At 59.4% G+C, this 14171-nt stretch overlaps 1 long non-coding RNA gene across 1 annotated transcript; it reads left to right on the top strand.

Moving 5' to 3' along the window:
- Positions 1-34: 34 nt before the first annotated feature.
- LOC126941819 (uncharacterized) lies at positions 35-1667 on the top strand. Its single transcript, XR_007721442.1, has 3 exons — positions 35-253; positions 384-516; positions 1183-1667. It is a non-coding gene; the product is annotated as an uncharacterized LOC126941819 (long non-coding RNA).
- The last annotated feature ends 12504 nt before the right edge of the window (positions 1668-14171 follow it).

Raw genomic sequence — 14171 nt, forward strand, 5'->3', positions numbered from 1 at the left:
CTCTTCCTCCTGCTCCTCCTCCTCCTCGTCCTCTTCCTCCTCCTCCCTCCACTCCTCCTCTGCGCGCCGCGCGCCTCCCGCCCTCGCGGCCGCCCGGCCGGGCTCGGCGCGCAGATATATGGAGGCGGCGGCGGCGGCGCGGGGGAGGGGGCGGGGGCGCGATCGATGGAATATAATTTTCCTCAAACTCGGAAAATAAAGTTCAGAGCTGATCAAATTTGAAAACAGATGTCGAATCGCGACTCTAAATAAGGTTCGATCCCGGGACTGAGGGAGTGGGGGTGGGGCGGGGGTGGGTGGAGAGGTAGAGAGACCCCCTCCTCTCCCCTTTCCTTCCCCTCCGCCCCGCTCCTCCCTAGGAGGACGCGCGGACAAACGGACAGGCGCGAGGTGGAGGTGGGGACGATGCGGCCAGGACCTCTGCTGGACACGCAAACCTGGCCCCGGCCTGGAACACGGACCCGCACACAGGCAGCCTGGATAGGAGACACACGGACAGAGGGACATATGGATACAGTAAGACAGACAGTGCAAACACACACTCAGGGACACACAGCCCTACAGAGAGACGGACACAGACACACATACACACATACACAGACCTGCCCTCTGTACACGCAGCACACACATGCCTACCGTAATACAGGAAGTGGAAACACAACCCGTACACGGAGACATTCAGGCACACACAGAGAAACATATGCACAAACACAGCCTGCACACCACACCTTCTCCAACCCACAGCCACTCCCTGATCCACTGACCCACAAACTGGACACAAAGACACCCAGATGCACGGTGACACACAGCCACACTCCACTCCCAAAACACAGCCTGGACACACAAGCCCTCACTGACACATAGGCAGAACCCAGGGCTGGCACACTGACACTCCCCTTCACACGCCCACAAGGTCACCTGCACACACATGCACACCTGCAGTGACAGGGAACGGCCCCGCCCAGCCAGATCTGTTCCCATTGAAATAACAAGTCAATATCGACCAGCCTCAGGGCAGGTCAGACCCACAGTTCAGCTCCTGGCCGGACCTCCTCCTCCTGGCCCAACCTGACCCTCACCCTCACTGTCAACCTTCCTATCTCCTCCCTTGCCCCTTGCCCCTCACCCTGCCCTCTCTCCCACTGCCACTGCCCCGCAACCACTTTTACGTCCCATTCCCAGGTCAGGCTCCACCCCGCCAAGCCCCACACCAGTTTCTCTGGAGAAAGGCAGCTCTCACCAGGGCAGCCCCTGGAGGCTCCTACCCCCAGAGGAGAAAGTAGGTCTCACAGCAAGACAGCAGTCTCCAGGTGGATATGTGGGGGCCAGGACAGCTCTGTGGGATCTCACCAACCCCACCAGCGCCCAGGTGCTGAGACCAAGGTGCTGAGAGGCTAGAAGAGAACTTCAGCCCTGCCTGACAGACAGGGTTCAGCCTCACTCCCACTCACCACTCACTCAGGCAAGTCGCTAAACATCCCCAGCCTCAAGTTTCCTCATCTGCAAAATGGGACAATAATGACCTCCCTCCTAGAGTGGTTGGGAGGGTTAAACCGCAGGGCGCATGGAGCACAGCTGGTACCGCACCAAGTACCAAATAAACACACATTTGCTGTGAACTTGCTGCTTCTGAATAATCCCATTAAAATACTAAGAATTTTACCAGAAAACAAGAATTCCTTCACTTGTCTGTACCTTTTCTGCAGTTGGACTGTAGGGAACATTCTTTCAAGGAGCCAACAGGCTTCACTGGGCTCCATTTACGACCCTTTCCCTCAGGGCCATGGTCCTCTGCGTGTCCACAACAGCCCTGGGACTGTCCACAGCCTACTTGAACACAGCTCCCCAGCTACAGTGTTTGTGCATATGTTTCTGTGCATGTGCCTGAATGTCTCCATGTACGGGTCGTGTGTTCCCACTTCCTGTATTATGGTACGCACGTGTGTGCCGCGTGTGCAGATGGCAAGTCTGTGTATGTGTATCTGTGTCTGTCTCTGAGTGTGTGTGTAACACCCAGCATACTACAGAGAGCATTCCTCCTCTACCTGCCCAGTGCCTGGCTCTGAATGCCAAGGAAGAGGTTCTAGAACACCCTCTGTGGGGCAGGACTCCTCCCACACAGGACCCCTTTGGGAGAAAGGTGACACCCTCTAGGTAGATATGACTCCTTGGCTACACCCTTCAAGAGAGCTGGGACACCATCAAGGCTTCACGTCCACCAACTGGAATGCATTTCATGACCATTAAACCCCTGTGAAGAGGGACGGAACACCTAAGCAGAAAGAGCTCAATTGACTGTAGATAACACCCTTCAGTAAGATTGGACACCCTCTGGAGAGATACAGTTTATCACACCATACACGACACCCTATTGGAAAACAGAACATCTTTGGAATGTGAGGGACACCCTTAAGATAGCGAAGACCATCAGTCAAGAGGGCTTTAAGACTTTATCTCTAAACCACACCCCTCTGGGAGACAGGAAAATGTCCCAGACTGTAATGTTAACACCTTTGAGGGGCTGGCAGTCCCAATCAGAGGGTGGGGAGGACCCCGCAAGGAGAGCTCTGATGCTCTGGGAGGGGAGGGGCCAGGACCCATTGCCCTGTGCATCCTACACACCGGTGGGAATGGGAACAGCACCATCTGACTGTTCAGAACACCCTCAGCATCCCCCACCCCCAGAAGACATCGTCTTGATTTCTGGAACACCTTTTGGAGCTGTGCATTTTGGAAAATTGATGCTCTCTCTCTGAGTCCTAGGGTTCGGGAGGATTCATGAGAAGAAGATGTCAGAGCGTGCAGCACCACGTAAGGCACATAGTAGGTGCTCAGTGAAAGAGACCCCTCGCTGCACAGCATCCCCGCGGCCGGCAGGGGCACACGTTCCCTCGTTAGCAGTGTTGCCAACACTGCCTACTTGGCTGAAGGAAGCGTCTCACAGGAGGGGGATCATTAAGCTGTACTTAACATCCCCAGGGAGGCTGCAGCAGCAGAAGACTGTAGTTAATACCCCACTGAGAGAGGACGCCCTCAGGGTGTTTAATGCCCCCTAGGAGAGGGGGAGACTGGGAGAGAGGGAGCAGGAGAATACCCTCACCAGCCTGTAACACCCAGTGGACTGAATTTATTACCCATGAAGGAGAGAGCATACCTCTGGGGTCTGTAATATCCGCTAGACTCTCGAAAGCCCCAGGAGCAAGAGGACCCCTCCGTGAGGGCTGTTGGCTGTCTCGAGATTGCTTTTAACAAAGATGCCTGCTGGTGCAGTGACAGCACTAAAGGTGACAGAGGGTGAAACCAGGAGCCCCCACCCCAAGTTTCCATCTCCTTAACTCCCTCCCCACCACTGCAGCCCTCCCAGAACCACAAGAGCAAAAGGGGAGGTGGGGGTGGTGTGGGCGGGGGAGGCTGAATGGGGCCCAAATCCCAGCATGTCAGTAGTCATGACAATGACCCTTTAATGGGATTTGCCTGGTGCCCGGCACTGCCTAAACTCTATACACAGATTAACTCAAGCAAGTCTCACGGCACAACTCTTAAGAGGTAGGTGCTCTTATAAGTGTCACCCCCACTTTACTGATGAGGAAACTGAGCCACAGAATCACTTGCCGATTGGCACACAGCTAGTTAGTATTAGAAGGGGACCTGGAGCCAAGCAGCCTGGCCAAGGGGTCTGTGTTCTTAACCACCAGGCTGCCCTGCCCTCCCCCCTGCCCCCATATTAGACTAGGAGCTTGTGCAGACAAGCGCCCTGCCTACACGGCTCTGCGTCCTCCCAGAGCAGGGCCCACCCTACCACTGTGTCCTCTGGCTCAGTATGACCGCCGGCCATCCCCCATCCCTCGGGGCTTGAGGCTCCCTGTGGGCAGGACCTGTGCCTGATTCATCTCTGGGTCCCTGCTGAGGGCAAAGCCAAGCCCACAGGGCCTGGGGAGGAGGCAGGGAGGGAGGGAAAGGGGAGGAGGGAGGCACGGAGAGGACACTAAAGAGAGCAGGGAGGGAGGCGAGGAGAAGCTGGGCAGAGAGGGGCTGGGGAGAAGGACGGGGAGTCCCAGGGGAGACGGGGCTGGAGCTGGGCCAAGCCACGCTGCTGTGGATGTTGGGAGAGCAGAGGGAATGGGGGAGTCCAGTCAGCTGGGAAAGGGGTGCAAACAAACAGTATGGCCACCCCTCCCTCACCCCACCGCCTATCCCGGGTGGGAGAGGATGGACCGAGAGGGGCCTGGTGGGTGGAAGGATGAAGGCCCAGGATGAACGAGGTGCAAGGAGGGCAGACGGACAGACACAAGACAGATGGGAGCCAGGAGAGCAGGGGGAGGCAGCCAGCCAGGGCGTGTGCCTGGGAGTGGGAATTCAGACAGACAGACAAGGGTGAGAGAAAGGATGGGCGGCAAGGGTGTTGGAAGACTGGGGACAGATGTGGGGGCTGGTCCAGGAAAAGGACAGACAGACAGACTTAGGGCTTGGGGCTGGGGCAGGAGGGACAGACAGACAGAAGGAGGGAGGGGAGGACGGACAGAGGGCATCTGCAGAATTGGTGGGCAGATGGACGGAGGGACAGCCGTGCAGTGCGGCCGGCAGGGCCAGGGCCAGGCCGAGGGCGCTCGGTGGCGGCCGGCCCGGGGAGGCGGAGGCTGAGCGAGCGGCGGTGTTTGTGGAGCTGTCGGCTGCGGTGGAATTATGAAAAATAGCAGGCATCGGAGCCGGCCTTCAGCTTCGATTAGGGGAGATGGGACATGACAGGTGCGATCAATACGCAGCCGTTCTATAAAGTGTCAAGTAATGAATCAATTTCGACTAAATTTTCCATTTTTCAGAGGCCGTTCTCCGAGAGAAGAATATCCTCTTTTGTAAAGATATTATTATCGATTTCGGCGGCAATTTGACATCAGGGGTAGTTAATTCCACTCAGAATAAAATTGAAAACACTTGAGAGAGAAAAGAGAGAGGCGAAGAGTGAGACAGAGAGGGAGAGAGGGGGAGGGAGGGAGGGGCTGGGGGAGAGAGAGATGGATGGACAGAGAGACAGAGACAGGGAGACAGAGAAGAACAGACAGTGAGAGAGATGGGAGAGAGAAGAGAGATGCAGAGATGCAGAGACACGGAGAGAAACTTGGAGACTGCAAAGCCTAGAGTTATAGAGAGAGACAGGGACTGACAGAGACATTCCGAGAGACTCAGAGAGCAGAGACACCCTAAGAAAGGGCGACAGAGAGACAGATTGAGAGTGGCTCAGAGAGAAAGCCCCAGATGTTACTAACTGGCTACAGAGGAGCAAAGAAATGGACAAAGACAATTCAGAGAAAAAGACAGATGGAGGAGGGGGCAGGAGAAACTGATGACACACAGAGAGACACACAGAAGTGAGAGGCTGAGAAACAGGAACTTAGGGAATTGGGGAGAGGGGCTGAGGGGTGTGGGGAACATGAGCAACAGAGAAAAGCGAGCCTGGCAGAGGAGAGGCCAGAGAGGCAGAATGGAGGGGTCGGGGGCAGAGGGTAGGAGTGGGGCCAAAAGGCTGAGAACCTGCTAGGAAGCGGGGAGGAAGGGCAAGGGTGCCAGGAGAAGGGCAGAGGCTGAGGGATTGGGGCTGAGGGCAGATCTGGAGATGAGATTTTGGGGAGACCCTCCTGTCCTACCCTGCTGTCCCCAAAGTCAGTTGCCCTGAATGGGCAGAAGCTCGGCGTGTGTCCCTGAGTTCTGGTGTGCATGCATGTTAGCTGGTGTCTGTGTGTGTCCTTGTGTGTTGACTGAATCCTATATCCCATTATGTTTGTGTTTCCTGGACATGTGCACGCACGCACACACACACACACACACAATCTGTTTGTGTCCCTGTTCGTGCGCAATGGTGACAACATTTCTGGTTAGTGCCTGTCAGTCCCCAGCTGAAATCTCCATTTATCCCTGAGCAGGTCACAGGCTCTCTGGGAGGAAGAGAGAGGAAGTGGGTAGAGGATAGGACCCCTGGGTTGTGAGAGAGAAGATGGCCCAGGACCTGTACTCCTGGGTCTGATGGAGGATGGTCTCAGATCCTGGGCTCCTGGGTCTGAGGGAGGAGGGGCTGGGGCCTGGACCCACTGGGTCTGAGGGAGGAGGAGCTGGGAGCCTGGAATCCTGGGTCTGAGGGAGGAGGGGCTGAGGCCTGGACCCCTGGGTCTGAGGGAGGAGGGGCTGAGGCCTGGACCCCTGGGTCTGAGGGAGGAGGGGCTGAGGCCTGGACCCCTGGGTCTGAGGGAGGAGGGGCTGAGGCCTGGACCCCTGGGTCTGAGGGAGGAGGGGCTGCTGAGGCCTGGACCCCTGGGTCTGAGGGAGGAGGGGCTGAGGCCTGGACCCCTGGGTCTGAGGGAGGAGGGGCTGAGGCCTGGACCCCTGGGTCTGAGGGAGGAGGGGCTGAGGCCTGGACCCCTGGGTCTGAGGGAGGAGGGGCTGAGGCCTGGACCCCTGGGTCTGAGGGAGGAGGGGCTGAGGCCTGGACTCCGGGGTCTGAGGGAGGAGAGGCTGGGGGCCTGGACTCCGGGGTCTGAGGGAGGAGAGGCTGGGGGGCTGGACCCCTGGGTCTGAGGGAGGAGGGGCTGAGGGGCTGGACCCCTGGGTCTGAGGGAAGAGGGGCTGGGGGCCTGGACTCCTGGGTCTGAGGGAGGAGGGCCTGGGGGCCTGGACTCCTGGGTCTGAGGGAGGAGGGGCTGGGGGCCTGGACTCCTGGGTCTGAGGGAGGAGGAGGGTGGGGGCCTGGACTTCTGGGTCTGAGGGAGGAAGGGGTGGGGCTGGGACACCCCATGGGCAGGATGGTCAGCAGACAAGTAAGTAACAGGGCTGGCTGGGAAGCCCCTGAGCCATCGCCAGCCTCCCCTCCAGAAAAGCCTGTGCCTGCTGCCCCCTAGTGGACATGGAGATTAGGCCAGACCAGGGACAGGGAACTGACAGGTCAAGGAGGGAAGCCAGAGGCACTGACCCAAGTGGGAGCAGAGACAGGGGAGAGGGAGAGAGAAAGAAGGATGGAGATGGGCGAACAGACAGGTGGACACAGACAGGGACAAAGATGAATAGAGAAATGGGCTGGGGTCAGGCTGACAGGATTGAGGACTGAGACCTTGGTGGAGAAGAAAGAGACCGGGGCGTGAGTTCAGGGCTAGAACTGGAGATAGGGAAATATGGAGGACAGAGGGGGTCTGCAGCAGATGGCAGGCAGAGGGTGAGGGCAACAGAGAGACTCTTGAACAGACAGAGGTTGGGCTGGCGAGACCTGGGTACGGACAATACAAGAGACAGGACGGGAGCCATATGGACAGATGGACAGCGACAGAGGGATGGGGGCTAGGTCTAAAGGGAGAAAACCCAGAGAACAGGCAGCGAGAGGACAGGTGGACAGGGACAAGGGCAGGCACTCATGGAGAGACAGACGGATATCAGAGGGAACAGCGGACACACCCAGAAGACAGAGGTGGACAGAGAGACAGGTGGACACACACAGACAGACAGAGGGCTGCGGAGAAATCAGGGCTCCCCAAGCCAAGTGGACACCCGGAGATGAAGCAGAGATCGGTATGTGGGGGGAGCCTGGAGCCCGGCAGGGATTCCAGGCTGAGGGGCTCCCTGTGGCAAAGCGTTGGAGAGTTGCTGGGGAACGGGCTCCCCTGGCCGGGGTCTCTGCCCGCCACCCCCTCCCAGCCTGCCCCCCCACCCGGCGGGCTGCCCGGCGGAGGCGACAGATTGAGCGATGAGACGCATTACGCACTTAATCCGCCTGATTGAATGTTTTGCTTTCGCCCAAATTGAAACATTAAACAACACGGGACGAGAAGAGGCGGCCGCAAATCACTCATGAAAGATTCATCTTCTCCCAGGCAGCCACCACCGCCTGCCTCCGATGCTGCCCGCCCTAGCCGGGAAGCCTCAGGGTGGGGGTGGGAGTGGGGCAGCACCCCTGCCCGCTCTGGGGAGCCCCAGCCCTAGTGGTCTCGGGAAGTTCTTCCCGCTGTCTCACCTCAATCCTACAGGTGGTCTCAGAGACTAGAACCCTGGATCCCTGGGCCTTCCCTGGACAGCATGACCTTGGCCCTGTCCCTGCCCGTCTCTGGCCGGAGAATCCTTCTTGCCCTCTCTGGGGTCCATCTCTCCAGCTACCTTCCTGGATCAGCCCGGAACTTTGGGGCATGGAGGGGACTGCTCAGAGTTGGGGGATGAGGTCTGAGAGGCTCCTCCCTGTGCAGCGGGGCCTTTCTGGGTTCTCGATCCAAGAGTGGGGGTGGTGTCTGGGGGCTGAGTCAGAGGGAGGTGGCTGCTGTGTCAGGATGAGTGCAGTCGGGCAAACAGGCAGTGTGTTCCCTGCCATTGGGGAGCTCAGTGTGTCTGTGTATCTACCTGCATCCATGACTGCGTATCTTCTGTCTCACTCTGCCCATGTTGGTGTAACTTGCTTTGCGACTGTCCCTGTATCACTACACTCAAGTCTCAGTGATCCTGAGTGTGGCAGTAACTCTGTGGGCCTGTGGGTGTCTGTCTGTCTGCCTGTCTGTGTCTGGCACTTTCTGTATGTGTGTCCTGTGGGCAGCATTTTTGTGCAATGGTATATCAGTGTGACTTTTGAGGTGTGGCTGTGCGTGACTCCCCGTGCATAAGTCTGTGGGTGACTGTGTGCCGTGTCTGTCTGTCTGTGTGTTGCCTGCTCTGGGTCTGTCTGCAGGTCTGTGTTGAACTGTTTCCGTGTCTGGGTCTCTTTTCTGTGCCTGCATGTCCCTGTGTCTCTTTCAGCCTCTGTCTCTGTCTCTGCCTGAGGGGGCACCTGCTGGGGCCACTAGAGGAAGGCCTGGGTGCAGAGAAGCCGGGGAGAGAGGAGGCAAGAAAGACGGAAAGACAGGACAGCGGTGACGCCTGAGAACCAGGGAGCAGGGAGCAAGCGCGAGGGAGGTGGGGGGGCCGTCGTGGGCGCCACGGCCGGAGCGGGTGATCAATATTCGATTTAGGTTTTAATTCCGGGGCTTTCGGAGCCTGTCAGCCCTGATGTATGAGCTCACACTGGGGCCGCCCAGCCAGCCACCCCACCAGTGCCCATGGCCTGGTGGCCTGTCCTGGCCTGGGCTCCCTGGCCCTGCTGGCGATGGGCTGTGGGAGATGGGAGAAGGGGATAGGGGCCCAGTGAACCTGAGCTTGGTCCCTCGCCCACCCAGTGCACCTACGGCCCCTGCTCCTGCCTGGCCTGCCGAGCAAGGGGCCCCTAGAGGTCCTCAAACACTGTCTCAGGGACACCTGGTCAGGTCCCACAGCCTACCTGTCCGCATGGACCACATGTTCAGACACACACATAGCTCTGGGCTCATATATGCCTGTGCCCATGCAAACTTTAACACATACACCCCGGGTTCAAACACACATGTGCACACACAAACCGCCATGCATCTCCTCTGACATGCACGTGTCCACATACAAACTCTGACACACATATGTGCTCCACACACATAACCCCAACACACACACACACAAAAGCACCACATGAACCGGAGGTGGGAACCCTGGGGACACAGCATTCTGGCAAGAGACAGAGACACAGAAACTCAGAGACAGACCAGTGAAGAGCTCAGAGAAGAGCTTGAGGGTGGGGACAGAGGCGGGAGAGCCCCCAGGGGAGGTTGGAGGCCACAGGGTGGAGCAGTGGACAGGGCTCAGCAGTGAGGGGGATGGGAGCCCCCCCAAACACTGTCTCTCTCTCAGGAAGATGGATCCACCGCCCTCCCTGATGACAATGCTGTCTGCGCAAACTTTAATTAACACTTTGAGTTAATTAGTTCGAGATCATTTAGGAGTAAAATGTTTTTATTAGGGAGGCTGCGAGCCTGTTGATGGATGGGGCGCGATTCGCTCTTCCGCCTGCGGGGACAGCCGGTAAACAGAAATCAATCAGGGGCCTCCCAACCCAGCCCCCCCAGAGCCAAGCTCCCTGCCTAGGGCCCAGGAGTGGAGGCTCCCAGCCTCCTCCTTCCCCCAGGCCCCAGACTCCAGGTCCCAGATTCCAGGCCCCAGCCCCTCCTTCAGACCCAGGAGTCTAAAACCCCAGCTGCTGCTTCCCCCGGACCTAGGAGTCCAGGCTCCCAGCCCCTCCTCCTGTAGGCCCAGGAATCCAGGCCCCCAGCAGTCTCCTCCCTCAGACCCAGGAATCCAGGCCCCCAGCCCTCCCTGCCTCAGACCCAGGAGTCCAGGCCCCCAGACCTTCCTCTCCCAGACCGAGGAATCCAGGCCCCCAGCCCCTCCTCCCTCAGACCCAGGAGTCCAGGCTCCCAGCCCCTCCTCCAGTAGGCCCAGGAATCCAGGCCCCCAGCAGTCTCCTCCCTCAGACTCAGGAGTCCAGGCACCCCTGCAGCCTCCTCCCTCAGACCCAGGAGTCCAGGCCCCCAGCCCTCCCTCCTCCCTCAGACCCAGGGGTCGAGGCCCCCAGCCCTCCCTCCTCCCTCAGACCCAGGAGTCCAGGCCCCCAGCCCCTCCTCCCTCAGACCCAGGAGTCCAGGCCCCCAGCAGTCTCCTCCCTCAGACTCAGGAGTCCAGGCACCCCTGCAGCCTCCTCCCTCAGACCCAGGAGTCCAGGCCCCCAGCCCTCCCTCCTCCCTCAGACCCAGGAGTCCTGGCCCCCAGCCCTCCCTCCTCCCTCAGACCCAGGAGTCCTGGCCCCCAGCCCTCCCTCCTCCCTCAGACCCAAGAGTCCTGGCCCCCAGCCCTCCCTCCTCCCTCAGACCCAGGAGTCCAGGCACCCCTGCAGCCTCCTCCCTCAGACCCAGGAGTCCAGGCCCCCAGCCCTCCCTCCTCCCTCAGACCCAGGAGTCCTGGCCCCCAGCCCTCCCTCCTCCCTCAGACCCAGGAGTCCTGGCCCCCAGCCCTCCCTCCTCCCTCAGACCCAGGAGTCCAGGCACCCCTGCAGCCTCCTCCCTCAGACCCAGGAGTCCAGGCCCCCAGCCCTCCCTCCTCCCTCAGACCCAGGAGTCCTGGCCCCCAGCCCTCCCTCCTCCCTCAGACCCAGGAGTCCTGGCCCCCAGCCCTCCCTCCTCCCTCAGACCCAGGAGTCCTGGCCCCCAGCCCGCCCTCCTCCCTCAGACCCAGGAGTCCTGGCCACCCCGCAGCTTCCTTCCTCTGACCCCTGAGTCCAGGTCCCCGCCCCTCCTGGTCCCAGCTTGGTCCGGAGTCCACTTCTGTCGCAGGCCCCAGCTTCCGGGCCCCCACCTCTAGCCTCCCTAGGATGCCTGAAAACCCTGCCCGGTCCTCCGGTGCAGCCGCCCCCTCTCCCACCCGCGCCGGACTCGGACGCAACACTAGGGTCGGATTGACAGTTGGGGGCTCCTTCGGCTGCGGGTCAGACCCTCCCCTCCACTCCCTCTCGAGGACTCTGACTCCGCGGCCCCGAAACTTTCTCCTTGCCGCCCCTCGGCGTCTCTGCGCGCCTGTCTCGTCGGGTCTCGGCCGAGAGACGTCTCGCCCTCTTCCCCAGCGGTGACGGCTTCATCAGGTGTCCGCGCGGGCGGGGGCGGGGCGAGGCCTGGCGGGCGCGGGGAGCCCGGGGGCGGAGGGGCGGGGGTTCCGGGGCCGATAAATCTTCATCAGGCGGCGGCGGGGGGGCCATTAGGCGCTAATGGGAAGATGGAGGGGCCTGTCGGCCGCGCGGGCCGGGCCTCATTTGTCCTGCTTCCCGCTCCATTGGCCGCCGCCCCCGCCCCGCCCCGCCCCTCCCCCCCGCCGCCGCGCGCCCCATTTCCGCTTCAAACGTTTGGAGGGGACGTGGGGGGGATCCCGGGGGCTGCTGAAAAAGAGGCGACTGGAAGAAAGGGACAGATTCAGGAAAGGGGAAGGGGCCCAGGGCATGGAGGGGACAGGGGTTCGGTCGCAGAGCCAGTTTAGAACGTGGGTGGATCAGCTAGAACGCAGGCGGAGTGGGCAGGAGAACGCGGTGGGGAGGGCTCGGAACGCGGAGAAAGTGAAGTGAAGTCCTGGAAGGAAAAGAGAACGCGGGAGGGGGCCGTCGGGGACGCGAGAGGGGACCTGGAATATGGGAGTGGCGGGGACTGGAACAAGGCGGGAGTGACCGGGAGAGGGTGCAGGATTGGAATTAGGGGAGGGGGTCGGATCGCCGGCCCAGCCTCCAAGGGCGTGGATCTGGGAAGGCGAGCGGGCGGCGTCCCCCGAGGCAGAGAACGCGGCCCCCGCCCGTCGCCACCGCCGCCGCCCGCTCCCGGACTCTCGCCCCCCGCGCGTCCACTCTGATTTCTCGGCCCATTTTTCTTCCTCTCCTGTCACTCCGGCGCTCGCCCTCCCGCCGCCGGCCGCCCCGCCGCGCTCCGCTTCCCGCGGGAACCCCCGCTGCAGCCAGCCCGGGGGCTCAGCCATCTCAGCGTAGCAGCGCCCCCACCCCCACCACGCCTGGCCCTGCTCAGTCCCCACCAGGGCCACCTATTCCCCCAAGTCGGTCACCCACAAATGGACTGCCCCCCCCGAACACCCCCAGGAGAGGCCCAGCCTTGGGGGGTAGCACCAGGGTTGGCTCCCCCAGCTCCTGGGACTAGACCCCTAGGACCTCAGGACCCTAGTCTGAGATTCCTCTAAAGGAGGCATCTAGATACCCACAAACCAGGCCTTCGAACGCCTACCCTCCCTCTGAAGCCCTCACATTGACTGAAGACCCCTGGGATCAGACCTAGACATGGACCTGGATCACCCGAGGCCAAGTGAACAGCTACCTGGACTCACAAACACAGAAGGTGGTAACCCAGCCTAGCCCCAGACACCCCAAGATGAAGATTCTGGGGCCCAGGTCCATTCACCCCCAAACAAGTCCTCCATAAGGGAAATTGACCTTAGCTCAGTCTCCCCAAAATAAGCATAAGTAACCACAAGCCCCCCCAAACTAGGCATTTATTCCCGCATACTGTCACCCCCAAATTAGACGTTGGGGCCCCAAATTTGGCACACCTAAACTAGACTTTCCTCATTGAACCTCATCAGGACCCCCAGATACATCACCCACAATCTACAAAAATAGGCTGCTATCACCCCCCAGCTGCTATCACCCCACTAAGCATGTGACCGCATTCTCAACACATACAAACTAGAAAATGGGACTGAAATTCAGACACCCTTAAACTGGGCAACCCCAAACTTGACAACTGGATCCTCAGACTCAAGTCAAAATGAGGATCTGGGTCCCACCCACCCTAAGACTCCCCCAAACTAGACATCTGGCTCCCCAGACTCAGTTTCCACTAAACCAAGGAACCTCAGAAATGCCCCAGCAAGTCACCTTAACACTAGTCATGTACGTCTCTATGTAGCATTACCCCCAAACCTTGCATCCAGACCCAATCATTGGTCACCCTAACCTGTGCATGTGGACAACCAACTTTTTTCTTTTCTTTTCTTTTCTTTTTTGAGACGGAGTCTCGCTCTGTCGCCCAGGCTGGAGTGCAGTGGCGCGATCTCGGCTCACTGCAAGCTCTGCCTCCCGGGTTCACGCCATTCTCCTGCTTCAGTCTCCCGAGTAGCTGGGACTAGAGGCGCCCGCCACCACGCCCAGCTAATTTAGTAGAGACGAGGTTTCACCGTGTTAGCCAGGATGGTCTCGATCTGCTGACCTCGTGCGTGATCCACCTGCCTCGGCCTCCCAAAGTGCTGGGATTACAGGTGTGAGCCACTGTGCCCGGCCCTTTTTTTTTTTTTTTTTTTTTTTTTTTTTTTTTTAAAAAGACAGGGTCTTACTCTGTTTCCCAGGCTGGAGCTGGAGTGGTGTGATCTCGGCTTACTGTAGCCTCGACCTCCCAGGCTCAAGTGATCCTCCTGCCTCTGCCTCCCAAGTAACTGGGACAACAGGCATGAGCCACCACGCCCAGTCAACAACCAGCTTTAGAAGCCCCCCAACTTGGCACCTGGAATTCCAGTATCACCTGCCCTTACAATACACATCTGAGCTTTCACCCCCACTCATAAGAGTTAGAGACCCCTCTAAGTTACCCCACAAACTCAGCAGCTAGCCTCCCAACTTCAGACACCCCCAACGTTAGGAGGGCTCTGTGGCATTGAAGCTCAGATCTCCAAACTACTAAATTATTTTTTTTTTTTTTTTTTTTTTTTTTTTTTTTTTTTTTGAGACGGAGTCTCGCTCTTGTCGCGCAGGCTGGAGTGCAGTGGCGCGATCT

The sequence above is a fragment of the Macaca thibetana genome, chromosome 19 (assembly GCF_024542745.1).
Source record: "Macaca thibetana thibetana isolate TM-01 chromosome 19, ASM2454274v1, whole genome shotgun sequence".
NCBI lineage: Eukaryota > Metazoa > Chordata > Mammalia > Primates > Cercopithecidae > Macaca > Macaca thibetana.